The following is a 15665-nucleotide window of genomic DNA, read 5'->3' as shown; positions in this document are numbered from 1 at the left end:
ATCCAAATAAAACAAGTGTCAGGCTTAGTTCACTGTGTATTTGTTTTATGCACTGTTAGTAATCTTTTTGTCAGTGCTACTAATGCCTCAGGAATCACTACGAAAGTTTACTATGTAGCACTGAGCTACCTTAGTGTAGGGACTGCCAGATCTTGTGATATTTAGAAATTTTTAAGGAGGAAAACAAAGAAACAATAGAAATAGAGTTGTAATTTGAATGAGTGACTCATAAAATCCTTGGCACAGTTATGGGTAACCTTATTTAGTTGATGAGTGCCTTTTGCGTGACTACAAGTGTATTGAGAGTAGCAGAAAATTAAGTGCAGCTGGTGTTGCAGTGTTTATTCTTATGTCAGTGGTTTTCATTATCTATAATGTGATTTGTTCAAATAAAAATTCCTTTCCAAATTTTGCTGTCACCCTTTCAGTGATTACTAGAATCATTTTAAGATGTGTCTCTCCCATTGTCATGCTTTTACTTACAGACAGATAAAAACTTACAGATAAAACTGTGGGCAGTAGCAGAAGAAAGGAGAACATTTTTCCTATTTAATTATTCTGGAAGCCTGGGGTAAGTATAATCTCTGTTTCCAATCTAGTCTGCACGCAAAATACCAATAAATCTGATGGAGTTGATCGCTACATCACAGAACTGGGGCTAAAACATGGATGGCTTTTAAGGGAGAAAGCAGAGACTTTTTCCTCTACCACCTTCTTTCCCATATGTTTTTTGCAGCAGTGGCAATCACTAAGTGTAAGGTACGCTCCTACTGTGCAGCACAGAAAGAGCAAATGCAAAACCGCTGAGAGAACAGTCAGGGCAAAATTGCTGTATCTTCCTCATAGACATAGCCATTACTGATGAGTCCAGAGAGTATCTGTGCCTTATGTTTCTCTGTGCATAAGAGAGAGAACCTAGATTTGGAGGACTGCCACAAGCATATTTTTCCAGTATTGTTAGGCATGTTCTAATGCTTGTTGATGAAATTCCACACCTGAAAAAAAAGTAAATCTTTCCCATTGAGTCACCAGTTGTTTAATGTCTCTTCTCTGTGTGACTTTGTTCAGATTGACCTGTATCTGCATGACCATGTTGGGTATATATGTGTCATTGCTGTTAATGAGCATGCATTGTGTGCTTCAGTTGCAAAATTGGCTTATTTCAGAGGCAAGTTGGAAGAAGCAGCCCAGAAAATATGTTGTCACTGAAGCACAAGGCGAACTTCAGTGTAGCAGAATCAAAACTTATAATGAAGATGATAATATATATTTCCAGTCTGTTGAGAAAAAAAAAAAAGGAATACATAACATACTATCTGCAATGGGTAATACAGAAGGCCAGGGGAGGCAGGGATTTTTATTGTTTTGTGTATGTTTGTTTTCTCTAAATTTTATTCTGAATTTAAGCAAAAAGAATACAGCGTGCAACCAAATTTGGACATATACGTAGATTAGCAAGCAGAAGGGAACCCCAGGGTTATGCAAGGCAGGGTGTGGAGCCTGGCGTTTGTTGGAGATATGGGTAAGAGGAGTTATTGCGGGAAAGGAGAAAAGGAGAGATTGTGCAGGCTGAGCTTCTTACTCCATGCACTAGGAATGGATTAAACAATATGGGGGCTAGTTTTTCAAAGCAAAGGGTGGCACCTGCTGCTATCTTTCCTGTGCTGTCTGTCTCAGAGTACATTTCATTCCACCATACATATGCTATCTTGTTTTCTGCCACTGACTTCTGAACCTATTCTTCTGCTTTTCTTCTTACTGTGTGGACTCTGAGTCTGGGTTTTTTTCCTGCTTTTTTTTTTTTTTTCCTCCTGTCCTCATCTGCTTCTTGTCGTTGATGTTCTCATGGTAATTTAATTGGTTTGAAAAGAGCGATATATTTTCTTAAATATATCCCCTTATTACAGGATTTACCTACTTCTCCTCTACAACAGGTGAATTTACCCACTTCTTTTATTTACTACTATATTGCTCTTTACTTCCAAAACTGGAAACTGTTCACCTTCTGTTCCCAGCTTCTTGAAAATATTGTTACGGAGACACTTTTTAAGGGTGACTTGTTTTTTGTTTTGTTTTTTTTTTTTTTTCCTGTATAATCCTCAAAGGGCAGCCATGGCTTCAGAACTCTCCTTTTGGAGATCCAGAAACACAAATGCACAGTATCTTTGAGTGTGACATTGGAGGTGAGAAGTAAGTACAGTATACTGAGTGTAATATAGTGTATAGAGAATAGTAAATGAGATTTGAAAACACATTTTGGATATTAGACTCTAAATCTTATTATAGGAAAAAAGGGAACATTGCATATGTGTGGAGCCAAGAGTTTATTGCTCTCCTGATCAAAATCTTAACAATCTAGTCAAAATACGAGGATATTATTAATCCAGTAATAATAGTGTTACCAGAATAATGGTGAGCTCAGACTACATTAAGTCAGAGGAGTCTCATTAATAATAACTGTTATGCTAGAAAACTTACTAATATCAGCCCCTTTTCTCTGGTGGCGTGTTCATCCTTTCGATGGCCCTCTGTGTCCTACAGTTGATGGTGCCAGTAACTCTGAATTAGAGAGGTTGGGGGTGTCAAAGCAAATCATCTTTGTCTCAAGTTCATTGTCTTGAGGAAAAGTTTGACATGGGATGTGAGGAATTACTTGGAGTCTGCTGGGGCTGTTGGGCCTTTACCACACAGGGTATTGCTGGTTCTCAAGACAAAACGGGTCAGGCAACAGTCACTGACCATTGCACAACTGTTAAACCAAGATACAACAAGCTCAGGTCAAGGCACAGACAATCCTGAGACCCTGCGCTGCCAGGTCAGTGTAAAGCCTGGCACCTTTTCCTGGTAATGGGGAAAATTGTGTTTATGGGGCTGCATAACAGAGTTGTGGGACTGCATGAAGGCTCTGCGAGACCCTGAACTCCATTACCATATCCTCACTATGACAGGTGACTCGGAGCCCACACTGAAGCAAAATTTAGTGTCCCCATTCTAGGTAAGGATGTCTGAGTTCAGTGTCAAGATTTTGTGAGTAGTGCATGTTTTGCTCTTAAGAGACAAGTGAAATCTTGGGTGAAAGCAGAGAACCTGTATTTCCAGATGCTTTGCTTGTTGTGCAGCTGGGGAAGGTCTGTTCCTGTGGAAAACCTAGCTGCCAGAGCGTGGCAGTTCTGCTTGAGTCTACTCATCTTGCTGTATGGAGTTGATAGACAGAAGTAGCCCAAGAAAGGTAAGTTCTCTTTTTAAGATCCTTTCTGCTTGTCTGGAAGTTGTCTGGAGTTTAGCAGGTTGAAAAATCTGGAAAAGCTTTCTTCTCCCAAGTGCCCTGTCTCTTTATCATATGTCTTCTGTTTCCATTTGAAATCACTTTGGCATATAGTAATTTTCTTTTGAGAGACAAATACTCTTTTCAAATGAGTATGGAAAAGACAGTGCTCAATAACTTAACAAAAACTTATTTGTTTTTGGACAAAATCCAGCTCTTTCCTCCTTTTCTCTTTTACTCATTTCTGATTACTGATTTACTCATTCTGATTACTGGAGCATCTTCAGACTTGCCAACTGTGGTGTATGTTCCCGCTGTGTTTGAATGAGCTCTGCATAAAGCTATGCTCAATAACAGCACGTACAAAAAACCCAGAGAGTAAGATGATTTAGGTGACTGGACTTTAAGGTGACTTTTCTGCGGGAACTGCTACTGGGAGAACCTACTCTAGAGGGAAAGGAGGTAGATCTGCTCTCAGAAATGTGCAATTCCTGTCATGCTGCAAGGGGTAGGATCTGCTTGGGTGGAAGAGGTCTTGGAGACCCTGGCACAGCTCCATCAGGTGGTCAGTTGTACTGATGTCAATATTGCAAGGGAAGTAGTGCAGTGAGGGAGAAGAGGACGGATAAGCCCTGAATAGATGTCATGTCCCCTTTGATCTTTCTGCCTTTTCTGTTGTATTATTCCTAACACCTGTCCTGTTGCTTTTGCTAATAGCAAATAAAGTAATGGTACAGTTAACAGTTAATCTTCTGTGTGGAGATTCATGGCTTTAATAGCAATAAAATGTTCTTGTCACCAGTGTGAGAGCCTTGTTATGGCTCTTCCTCAGTAGGCTAATTATGTCCTGGTTTTGACCAGTGTGAAGGCTTTTTCAAATGGAATTTAGATGTGTGGCATATGGACACACCTGAACATGCATCTTGCAATCCTCTCCTCTAAAGCCCCTCTTGCATGCTGGGAACTGAAAAACAAAGAGGTAGATAGTTGAGTTGGAAAAGAATATCCTATGCTGTGTGAGAGACAGTTATGCGTCTAACTCTGGACAGCTATTGTATTTAGACATTTCTTAAGTCCTGGGAAAAAAAAAGTGATGAATCAAGGAAAAAGATTTAGCTGCTTAAACACAAGTAAACACCAAAATCAGGGTCATGAACCTAGTATAAATATACATGTAATCGATAAGACAGGCATTTTGCATCTCTTATTACCCTGTATGTTATTAGCCTTGTATTTTCCTCCAGGGCTCTGGAGGAAATTTTAAAGTACACCAGATGAACCTTAAAGCTTAGATCAATATGCACAACAAAATGCTTAAGAAAAATCTTTAAACTAAGCCTCAACCTTACTATGACATGTACTAGAAGAAACACTGTTTCTGTTGGAAAGGTTGTTTGTATGCTTCTCTTAAATTGCTTTTTGTGTAATATGGTGTATGCTGTTACAGGCTACCTGTTAACATGAATACTTTGAGGTCATAGATACATTAAGTGGACTGCACCAGTACACTTTTCAGTCTGCTTGCAGAACAAATGCCATTCATAAACGTTAAGACTGTAGCTTGTAGTTAAGAGTCCATAAAGACAAATAACTCATATCACTTTATTTTGTCAGTCCTGTTATCAAGGAAATAAGGTTTTGTCCTCTGGTGAATACACTTGCTGCATAATAATTAGCTCTCAGAAAAAAATAATCATAAATATTTATAAAACATTGTATCATTTAATTTTTTCTTGTAAAACACAGAGTTCCTTTTGATACCTTCCAGAATTTGTAGCTCTCTGCAAAGCAGACGTAAGCCAATGTGAATTTGTAATGAGATGTGTTAATGTCTAGGTAGCAGAGTGGTAGTGAGGCTTAAGAGGGAAGGGTGTCTGGATCAGGTGCTCCTCTGTGAGAAGTGTCAAATGCAGCAAACACACACCTGAATCCTGTGGGGTCGATGTCATTATTGTAACTGCTGCCCAGGTGCAGGATCTGCATGTCTAAAAAAGATGGGCTAAGCAGGCAGCAGTAGTAGTAGTGGAAGGAGCCTGGTGAGGAAGGAAAATGTGTGGATGGACATGCCCACGTGCTGGAAGGAATGAAGCCTGTGGGAGGCATCCCAGCTATTTGTCTAGAGTGCTGTAATGTCTTACTATAGTTGTTTCTGCATTAATGGAGCCTCATGTTGCAGGACAGGCATCTATTATTGTGCAAAGAGAGTGCAGGTGAAGTCAGATTTGACTATGGTGAAGCAACTAATGATTTGCAGATGTTATGTGCAAGGAGGAAGAGGGTATCTTCTTCCACAGTAGAAGAATGTGACAGACCTCTCATTAGTTACAAGTTAGAAGGAGGAAGGAGTGTGTGAAATCAGATGTAGGGTGGAGAAGAGAATGCATCTTTTCTGATCAGATACCTATGGAAGGTAGGAAAACACTTCAAAAATCTTTGTGGGTTACAGGATGATAGCAATGCCTTACTGGTTTAGAGAGTGCCACAAAGACAATGATGTTCTTCATAAGGAAAAATGGGAATTTGCTTTTTGCCCTCTAAATACCCATGTTCTTTTAGCTCCTTCTATCCCTCCACAAGTAAGTAGCAAACTGGCTTGGGAAACAGAGTACTTGCTTTTTGGTGGCAAGTTCAACTGCTGTCTCACGTGAACTCCTTGGTTTGGTTTGCAAGGCTGAAGGCTGTACAAGCACAAGGTAGTGGAGAGGTGGGGAGTTGGATTTAGCAGTGGGAGGCGAGGGGAAGGGCAGCAGAGCCAGTTTGTGCTGGCTGGGACTGACTGTGGTACTCTAGCATAGTGCGCCGAGTAGGTTTGGTGGTGGGAGGTCCTATGTGTTCTTGATTGCACCTTCTGGCTGCATCCAGAGCTGTATTTGTCTTAGGGTTTTTTGTCAGTTATGGGATTTTCTTAGTGGTTTTGAGGTGTTTCTGAAAATGTAGCATCCATGTACCTCGCAAAACTGTCTCAAGATACTCTCCTAGCGTAGCTCTACATCCTTGGTCTTCTAGAAACGTGGCCCCATTTTTCTGTCTTTCTCTATTGATTTAACTTTTTTGTAGTGGACTGTCTTACTACTGTAGCCTTTCCTCCACCTCCATCTTTGTATTTGCTTTTCAAGGTAATTTTCTGGCTCTCTAAATATGTATTCTCTGTGTACCCTTAAAGGTGCTATTACAATACAGTAAACAGATATCCTTCATGATGGTACAGAGTACTAGCAATTGCAGCAAAGAGACAATGAAACCCTGAGATGCCTTTCACCTCTCACTGAGCAATACAGCATGTTTAAAAACCGAAATGGACAAAGAAACTATTACAGACCAAAGAAATGTCATCATACACAAAAAAAAATATAGTTATGGGGAGGAAAAAAAACCCCAGAAACACTTCACATAATGTTTTGTCTTCTAAATGAAGCAACCACTTCAGAGCACATACTATACAAATATTATGTTTACAACTATTAGATTGCTATTTCAGGAAAACTGCTCTGCATTTGGTGTCATGTGGAACTGTACAGTGTATCTGGTGTGAAAGAAAATGTGTTGTCAAGACCAATGAACTGTATGTTTTAGAAGCTGAATCAGTCACAAGAGAGCTGATGTTAAGATTTCCGAGGCTTATTTGCTGGCTGACAGAACTGGAAAATAGTGAACTTTCAACCTGATTCTAAAAGTCAGTATATGTGGTGATGAGTAAACAAGGACAAAGGTGAACAATTGAAGAACGGGAACTCTAAATGAACAAACATGTACATTGAAAAATGTTGTTATTGTTGACCTAAGTTCATATGAAGTAAATATAGGAAGATAATTTCTTTAACAAGCTAGATGAGCCTAACAAGGGGATTTACTGGGAGGCAAAGGACGAATATTCAAGCATAATGTGGTGCTGCTGCTTCTTATAGTTGTGTGAAGACTGCAAATACATAGTGGCAGGAAGGATGTGTTCAACCTGGAGATTAGCCAGGGTGGGAATTTGAACAGTGGGATCATGGTTGAAGGAAACGCATAGAGGCTTTAGGCAAATTGCAGCACATATGTTTGGAAGTGAATTTATCTGTCCCATTCTGACATCCACTTCTGTTTTAGATGACCAATAAAGCAGAGGACTACACTTTCAGCTTACAGGTACTTCTGTGCTTCTGAACTGCTTGTGCACAATCCTAATGGTAAAAGGCCTGTTACTTCTCTTTTAAACCTTTGTAACTGAAGCCACAAACCCCTGAAACCCTGCTTGCCTTCTCCCTGCCCCCCCCCATCCACATTGTCATGTGGACTTTCTTCAGATCCCTGCTGAAAACTTACTTTTATGAAGCTTTACATTAAACACTGTGTGTTGGTATGAAGGGTTAATAAGAGCGGGTGTCCTCAGTGCCCTGGGCTGCACCTGAGGCCTGGGTAGGATTAAGGTTATGAGACACAGGTGTGGGGAAGGTTGGCAGCCTTCATTTGGAAACAAGCAGAGGGGAGAAGGTTTGCTGGGGGTAACTCCTCCAGCAGAGGCGAGCTGCAAAAGGGCTGCTTGTCTTCCTGGAGTTGTGTGGGAAGTGGGAATCCTGCAAGTAGCTGAGCTGCTTTGGGGGCTGACTTGAAGAAGGGAGGTGAGCCAGCAGCTACATGGCAGCACAAGAGGCCAGACTGACCAAGGGGTAAAATCTCTGTATTTTCTAATTCAGTTTTCTGAAAAGGAGGTGGGGAAGGAGATGTGTGTAAGCATGATGAAGGAATGGATATCAGTCCAGATCTCACTGTGACTTGCTTCTGTTGGTCTTTTTACTGTCCTGGACAAGATATGTCATAATGTTTTTTGATATTGTTTAATGAAGCTGAATTTGGACTGGCTACTGTTCCTTCTAATGCCTACCTCTAATTAGTTTGTGCAGCAGTCAGGACTGTGTGTGACAGTTTTATGACAAGCCTTTATTAATTTGCTTTCCTGTTTAAATCCTTGTTACCTCAGAGGAACAGGGTGGCCACTGTTTCATCCTTACTGATGCCTGATTCTCTAAAACTGGAGGAGGGACTCCGCAGCTGCAGCAGCATTTTATTGGTATGTGAACAGCAACACGCGCTGAAGTTCAGAGAGATCAATGTTCTGTAATTCTCTCTTGTGAGTAGTGTGTTGGGTATTTCTCCTACCCAAGCAACACTGAGTGCAACATGTAGACCAAATGGCTGGGTGCAGCTCCTTCAGCCTGAGAGGCTGACAACTCAGCTGGGCCAGTTCCTAAGTCAGTAGTAAAACCAGAATAGTAGAGACATCTTTGAACTGATACTTTAAGCACAAGGAACCAGTCTGGTGGTGTGATCACAAGTTGAAGGAGAAATTGCAGTCATTTTGAAGTCCATTTATATTTTAATTCTAGCTAGGAATAAACACTCTTTAGATGCTTCAGAGAATACTTACGAATTGACTTCAGACTGCAGTTCCCTTCCTGTCATGCTGCTTTGGTAATATAAATAATCATAAAGGTAGTATTGCTCCAGGTGTGTCAGACCAGATATATGCAGTGCTGGGTGATGAGCTCTCAGCTGTGCAGTCCGATGTCATCCTATGATCTGAAACATAGTTGTGCCTTGGGTGTCTTTCATCTGTCCAGTGTCATTCAGTGGCTATTTTGGCTATGGCTGCAGCTCTAATGCACATTACTTTTGTTTTAAGTCTTTATGTATTTGTCTTCCCTGGGGAAGAGTTCCATGCTGATTTGTATACCAGGCAACCATGACAATCTTGCTGTATAATATCCAGTTTCACTAATTCAGGCTGGCATGCCATCTGCACTATCTAAAGGTCAGTTCAAGTGTTACTTGTAATTCTGTGGCTTCTTAATAAGCAGCGTAGTAGTGGTACACTGATTTTTGTTCCCTGATAACAGTAGCAGTAATCCAGATCCTGTACCAAAAAAAAGCATCTCTCGCCTGGAAGAAACCTATATGTATTATTGTTCAGGAGCTGCTACTGCATTTCTGAACACTCAATTTTATTGCTCTGATCTCGTGAATTTTGCTTGATGTTGATGCATCCAGTGCTTTCCAAACTCTCGTCTTGATTATCGCACTTAACAGCGGCCTCTTGTGATAGCAAAAGCTTTTGGCATTTAGGGTTTCCATAAGCAGAACTGGTTAAACAGGCTCCCGAATTGCTGCTGAATTCACAAAAACTGGGGGGGGGGGGGGGGGGGGCACTAGTACTACTCCTCTACACCTTTATTCAGTGCTCCAAACTGCTAAAACAGTTGTCCTTTTTGTGGGAAACCTTGGTAAAAACTCTGCTTTACGTAAAAGACACTGGGGTTTTTCCATTTTTCACTTTCGAAGTCAGAGCTGGCTGCTGTGTAAATCTGTCTTTCAGGAAATACTCATCTGGTTATCTTTGGGTAGTAATTCTAACCTAATATTTTACCTGAACCTGAATTTCTCTCCCTGTTTCGTAACTATCTGAATGAAAGCAGAAATGTGCAGCTTTTGTCCCCTCATGTTGACTACACTCCTGATGTCACAGCGCCCATGTGAGATCTGCTTTTACATTAGATAAGACCAAGCTGTTTGCACAAACATTTTTTATAATGGTCGTGTTGGCAGGTGCTGTTTTGTCTCTTATGTGTAGGAACAACGAAAACATGATAGGATTGTACAGAGAACCTGCAAATGCCTGGACTGGCACTGTGTGATTCAATTCAGTTCTCATTTTGCAAGCAGTGGACCAGATTGTCCAGTTTGACAATCTCAATTTACCTGGTTGCTGCTGCTTCTTCTGCTATTAGTATTTGCATTCTTTAAATGCTGCCTCCATGGGAAGCTGGTATGTGGTTCATCTTGCTTGGTATCCTGTCTTTGTCAGTGGTCACTCTCCTGGTCCCGAGGCAGTTTTAATTGGCTGTGCCACAGATAACACAGGCCTCTGATCCTTAAGTGCTTTAGAAGTGTTGAGTCAGTGCCATATTGTCTTTGATACTGTTTATTCTCATTTATCAATATCCTTTTATTGTGTGACTTTCATGTTAAGACATTGGAAAGCAGTGAAATACCTCAACTTTTCCTGCAGTGGACATAGATGCAGTGGGAATAAACATCTGCTAGTCTTGAATTCTCCAAGGTTCCTGTTACACCTTGATCTTCCACTAGTTTTATATTTATTTATAGATTCTCTGGCAGAACTTTCTGCTTTTAATGTGGTTTAAAATAAATTTTAATTTTTGATGTCTGCAAATTGTTCCTCAAACATTTCTGGATAATCTTACTCTGCACTTGCCAGAGTTTGTTCCTTCTTATTTTCCTCACTTTTGTACAACTTCAACCTCCTGGAGTTCATAGCCTTCCTTGCTTTACTGTTGTACCATGCCAGTCTCCTTTTTGTCTTTCAAGTCTTGTTGAGATAAATGGTACAAGCTTGCCAATATGATATCATTGTACAATCTGTGCTCCATGCTAAGAATTTAGCTTTTAGCTGCCTCTCTTAGCTCTCTTTAAAAAGCTTGCTCACTTTTTGTGTTGTTTGGATGTGTTTGATCATGGCAGTAAGAAGTTTTGGCTTTTGATGCTCCTACAAAGTTTTAAAATTAAACTCTTCCATTAAATACTGTGTCTTCAACAGCATTACTCATTGGGTACTGTGTACTGCAAAGGACAAGTTCAAGAGCCGCTTTTGCTCTTGGTGGCTCATGGTATGTTTTACGTAGTGAAGAAGCCACTGACAGGGCCGAGGTTGAAGGATGTTGTACATCATGTGGGTGTGCTTGAAATACCAACACAAACAGGAATCGGGGAGAGGATAGGTACCCTGCCTATTTTGAGGCAAGGTACTATAAAGTTAACCTTGTAGTAAATGAACAATACTTTGGAAACATGGAGCAATGAAGGTATTAATTGTGAATTACTCTGAAATACTCTGTTCACAAGAGGATTCCTTCTTAGATTTTCTCATCTTCTTTGAGAATCTGTAGCTGTTTGGCTGTTAATGGATGTTGATGTGTCTAGTTGTTCTTAATGGCAAAGCCTACTTAAGCACAGTATAGAAATGAGATATTTTCAGCCTTGTACACTAGTCCCTGGACATGAACTGAAATGTTTAATATACCCTCCATACTTAGACCATCCTTTTTTACTAACTCTGTAGAGAGAGATAAAACTTGTTTGTTACAAGCTTTCCTTAAGACTCTAACCCTGTTGTGAGAGATCAGCAAAGTTGGACACTTGTGATTTGTTTAACTGAAGACCTTTCTTTTCTGTATAGGGTCTTAAAACGTATTGATATATATAAGTTTCTGTCAGACTGGTTACATCAAATATGAATATGAGGGGGAGATATTCCTGCCTTTTCCCAAGGAAGTTGGCTAATAATAGCCAAAAGGGAAAAAAAAAAACACTAAAGATTAGGGGTGCTTAAAATACCATGCTTCACTCCAGATATAGGGAAACAACCTCTGGCATTTAAAGTACAGCACAACCGTACATTTTTCTTGTTTGAGGGGTGACTCAGTAGTATCTGAATCCAGGTACAGTCTGAGCTGAATGTCAGCCCCTTAATGTGAGACCTTTTCTCCACTTGTAACAGTAAGTGTGGATACCATTGCCTTCTGGGAATGTGAATTCAGCCTTGCCTCCTGGGCGCTTGTGCTGCGGGGTTAAGAGGGGAGGGACTTCTGCTGATCTGCAAAGTGGCTGTAGGCTGTTCAGCAGGGGTTTAGGAACAGGATTTATTAACCTCAGCTAGAACTGGGGAAGTGGAGGGAAATGAACTGCTGTGCCTCTGAGGCTGAGGAGGCTTAATCTTGAGTCTGCCTCACTTCCTCATGTTAAAATACTGATTGTGGGATTTTTAGGGTGGCCAATAGGAAAGTCATGGCAGGAATACAGTGATACATATGGATTCTAGTTGCCCTGTTAAGAGGAAATTCTTAGGAAGGCTATCAAGGGCAGCACAGAACAGTTTGCTATCTTCAGATAAGATGGGACTTTAATGTAAGGAACACAGCTCCGTATCTAGCTCTCAGAAAAGCTTGCACACTGAGCAAGAATTAGCCCACATTAAATCAGAGGAAGCCTCTAGGCTACAAATTTAAGTGTCTAAGATACTTAAGACATGGTCTACTAAAAGACTTTGAAACTGTTATTAGGATATACTTTCCTGGGCTTAGAGAAAAACCTCTCTCTGCCTCAGCTGCTCTCTACTTTCAGTAGCTGTCTTCCTCCGATTTTCAAAATCCCTCACGTTTTGTTTCTGTGCATGCCTGGCTTTGAGCTAAGTGTGTTTTTGTTGTTGTTGTGGGTTGTGTGTGGGTTTTGGTTTTTTTTTTTTTCTTTTCTTTCTGTCACTCTTATTTTGTTGCTTGTTTTCTTGGGACACAAGGTGCATCTTTTGTCTTTCTTTTCCTGCTGCCCAGGTTAGATGGCTTTCTGGCTTCCTCAGCAGGAGCTCTCAAGGTGGGTAATGAGCGAAAGATGTAGGTTTAAACACTTTGTGTCTAACCTAACTCAGGCAAAGTAAGCTTTGTCCTCCTGCTTTCTAGGTGTTTCTGAACAGCTATGCTGAGTTTTTTTGGAGGCGAGTTCTGTGAAATTTCAGTGGGACAGAACAGCGTTTGGCTTTAAAACAAAAAAAGCTCAATACATACAATCAAGCTCCAATTACCAGGCTAATTATATTTTTAGCCTTTTTCTGAGTTGAGATCTTTTTTCCCTGAGTGAAACTCAAAGCAGAAGTTCCTATTATCTATATGGCTGTTGTAAAGTATTAATTGTTTAAACAGGAGGCATTTGAACTTTTATGCTATAAATTACTGTCAGTGCTTCAAGTTCTCTAGGAAAAGATATGAAATTAGAAAATGGAAACTTTTTGATGCAGCAGCACAATCTTTCCCTACCTATTTCTTCAAAGTTAAATGTAAGCTCTGAAAGCAATTCATCCTGCTTAGCATGTTTTCCAGTTGGTACCCTGGGCGTTAACGATGGCATGACTCATTCACATAATTGGGCTTCTCCGTGCTTTTCCTCACACTGAAGGTTTCTACTCCAAACATATAAGAAAGTAAGAAACTGAGAAATGATCATCTGCCGCAAAAAGTGTAGAAAGGCATATGGCTCAGCTTTGATAACTCTAAATGAAACTGTTTGCTCTTGTTATAATGGTTGTCATGTCATGTTCTTACTGATAGCCTTGGCTCCTGTATGACTGCTGCAAATGCCTAACTTTTTTGTGTGTGAAGTTTTAAATTTGTGCTATGATTGGAATGCTTCTGTGGATCAGATTTAGCAATTGATGTTGGGCAGTGGTAATCCGTGGGCTTTTGATTATCAGCAAGTTCAGAAATTTATTTACCTTACCTGAGGGGAAAATATTTCTAATAAGCTTTCTCTTAAACTTTTGTCTCTAAGATAAAGCAAAAAGCTCATTTTCCTGCTTTGCAGCTGTCCTGGATATTGCGCTGTGTTTCTCTGATTTTTCTCCCCTACTCCAGCTGTGGAAGAATGACCAATGCTGCCAAAATTTATGCCTGCTTCCGTGTGCTTGGTTTAATGGGGACTTCATCTTTCTAATAGTTTTAAAGACTTGTGTGGGCTTGAAAGCCATTTAATGCTAAAAATTGGCAAGAGCTGTGAAAAGCAACTGAGGCACCCACCTCTTGGCTGTCTGACTTTTGTGTGTGGAGTGTGCAGAGCTTTGCTGTGAAGTGTGTAGATTCCTTGTGTGGAGGCTTCAGGTACCTTGGTATGGCAGTTAGCAGCTGCTGTTTAGTGTGCAGAGCTGTGATTTGGGCAGAGCTTGTGAATACAAAGTCAGGAGTCATCCTAGGCAGTTTGGTGAACTGCATCTATCCAGCAGTGGTCTCTCTCTGCAGACAGATGTCAGCCGTGACCCTGACAGAGCATGGAATCCCTGCAACTGTCTTCAAGGGCTTTACAGATAGATTCAAGGTGGAGGTGGTGCATTCCTTCCCCATCTACCTCAATAAAAGGGTAGATCTTGTGTCTTGCAGTTAGAGGCTGATTTAATACCTTCTTTGGCTTGAGTGGATTCAGATTTGTATCCTGTAGGCAGTGCAAAATCTCTCCTTAGCCTTGGTTGCTTGGGACAGTACTTGTTTCATGGAAGCAATGGGTAGAGCAGGGAACAGTGGAAAAACAATCTGAGTAAATATCCTTGGAGGAGGGTGCTCTCTCGTCATGCTCCTTATAAGTCTATGCCTCTATCCTGGAGTCCTCAGACCAGGTGTGAGTGTTAAATATTGACTGAAAGAAGTTTTATAAGATTGTCTGTTGTTGTTTCTACCTCAAACACTATTAATCAGGTAGAATTGCAGTTTGTTCTCTGTTTCAAGGCAAAAATGACATTTCATATGCTCCAGATAAAATGTGGATTGGATGGAACAGCAATGAGTTTGACTCAAATCTGCTCAATAAAACTTTAAAATTCTGGTAACTCCTAAGTATTTTAAAAGAGAAAAGATCATTTCCACATTCTCCTGTACAAGAAAGACAGGGAGTTAACTAGAGTCTGGCAAAGGGCCAGTAAGATGATTAAGGGACTGGAGCCTCTTTCCTATGAGGCTGAGAGAACTGAGACTGTTCAGTCTGGAAAAGAGAAGGCTCAGTGGGGAACTTACTTATTAATGTTTATAAATACTGGATGTGAAGATGTAAGGAAGATGGAGACAGACTCTTTGCAGTGGTGCCCTATGGCAGGACAAGAAGCAATGGGCACAAATTGAAACACGGGAAACTACATCTGAACAGAAAACTCTTTCTGTGAGGAGGGATGAACACTGGAATAGGTTGCCCTGAGAGGTTTTGGTCTCCATCCTTGGAAATAGTCAGGAGATGCCTTCCAACCTCAACTGTTCTGTGATTCAGGGTATTAAGACCTTTTAATATGGATATGCCAACTACTCAAAAGCTGAGAGATGAAGTTGGTATTTATCTTTAGCCACTTAAAAATCTGTATAAGGAGTTAGGTAAAACATATTAACAGTAACTATGAGGATTTGAATGCATGACTTCACTGAGATTCCCTATTTTAAAAAGTTTGGCTCTTACAATAAATCATCTGGCCAATGCTTTTGAATGTCTTGGACTACTGTGGAGTCAAACAGCAATGCTCTGCTCTATCAGTGTTTCAATTGGCTTAAAAATGTCACCACCATCTCCTGTATTGTTGTAGCTGTGTGGGAAAACGGGTTTAACTGCACTTACTGGACTAGAATTAGGTGATAATAGCTCCTGGTACTTCTACAAAGGGAGCATTTGCTTAACATGGTCTTGCTTTACTCATCAACTGCAGAGCTGTTGTGGAGTTGAAACTGCCTGTTATTTCCGAAGTGACTGCTATGATGCCCTGTCTTCTGCTGTGAAGTATAACCTGGGTGTTGCATGTTGCCTAGCAGCACGGCTCTTGTGAAGGGAA

General features: G+C 40.6%; 1 long non-coding RNA gene across 1 annotated transcript; it reads left to right on the top strand.

The window, feature by feature from the left end:
- The first annotated feature begins 2975 nt into the window (after window positions 1–2975).
- On the top strand, window positions 2976–15665 carry LOC148051409 (uncharacterized). The gene is made up of 5 exons (XR_015699550.1): window positions 2976–2995; window positions 3100–3229; window positions 7355–7393; window positions 8226–8315; window positions 15543–15665. It is a non-coding gene; the product is annotated as an uncharacterized LOC148051409 (long non-coding RNA).

The sequence above is a fragment of the Nipponia nippon genome, unplaced genomic scaffold, assembly GCF_047370975.1.
Source record: "Nipponia nippon isolate SJK-2023a ecotype South Korea unplaced genomic scaffold, ASM4737097v1 scaffold_6, whole genome shotgun sequence".
Lineage (NCBI taxonomy): Eukaryota > Metazoa > Chordata > Aves > Pelecaniformes > Threskiornithidae > Nipponia > Nipponia nippon.
The sequence above is the reverse complement of the archived record's forward strand: the minus strand, read 5'-3'. Positions and strand labels throughout refer to the sequence as shown.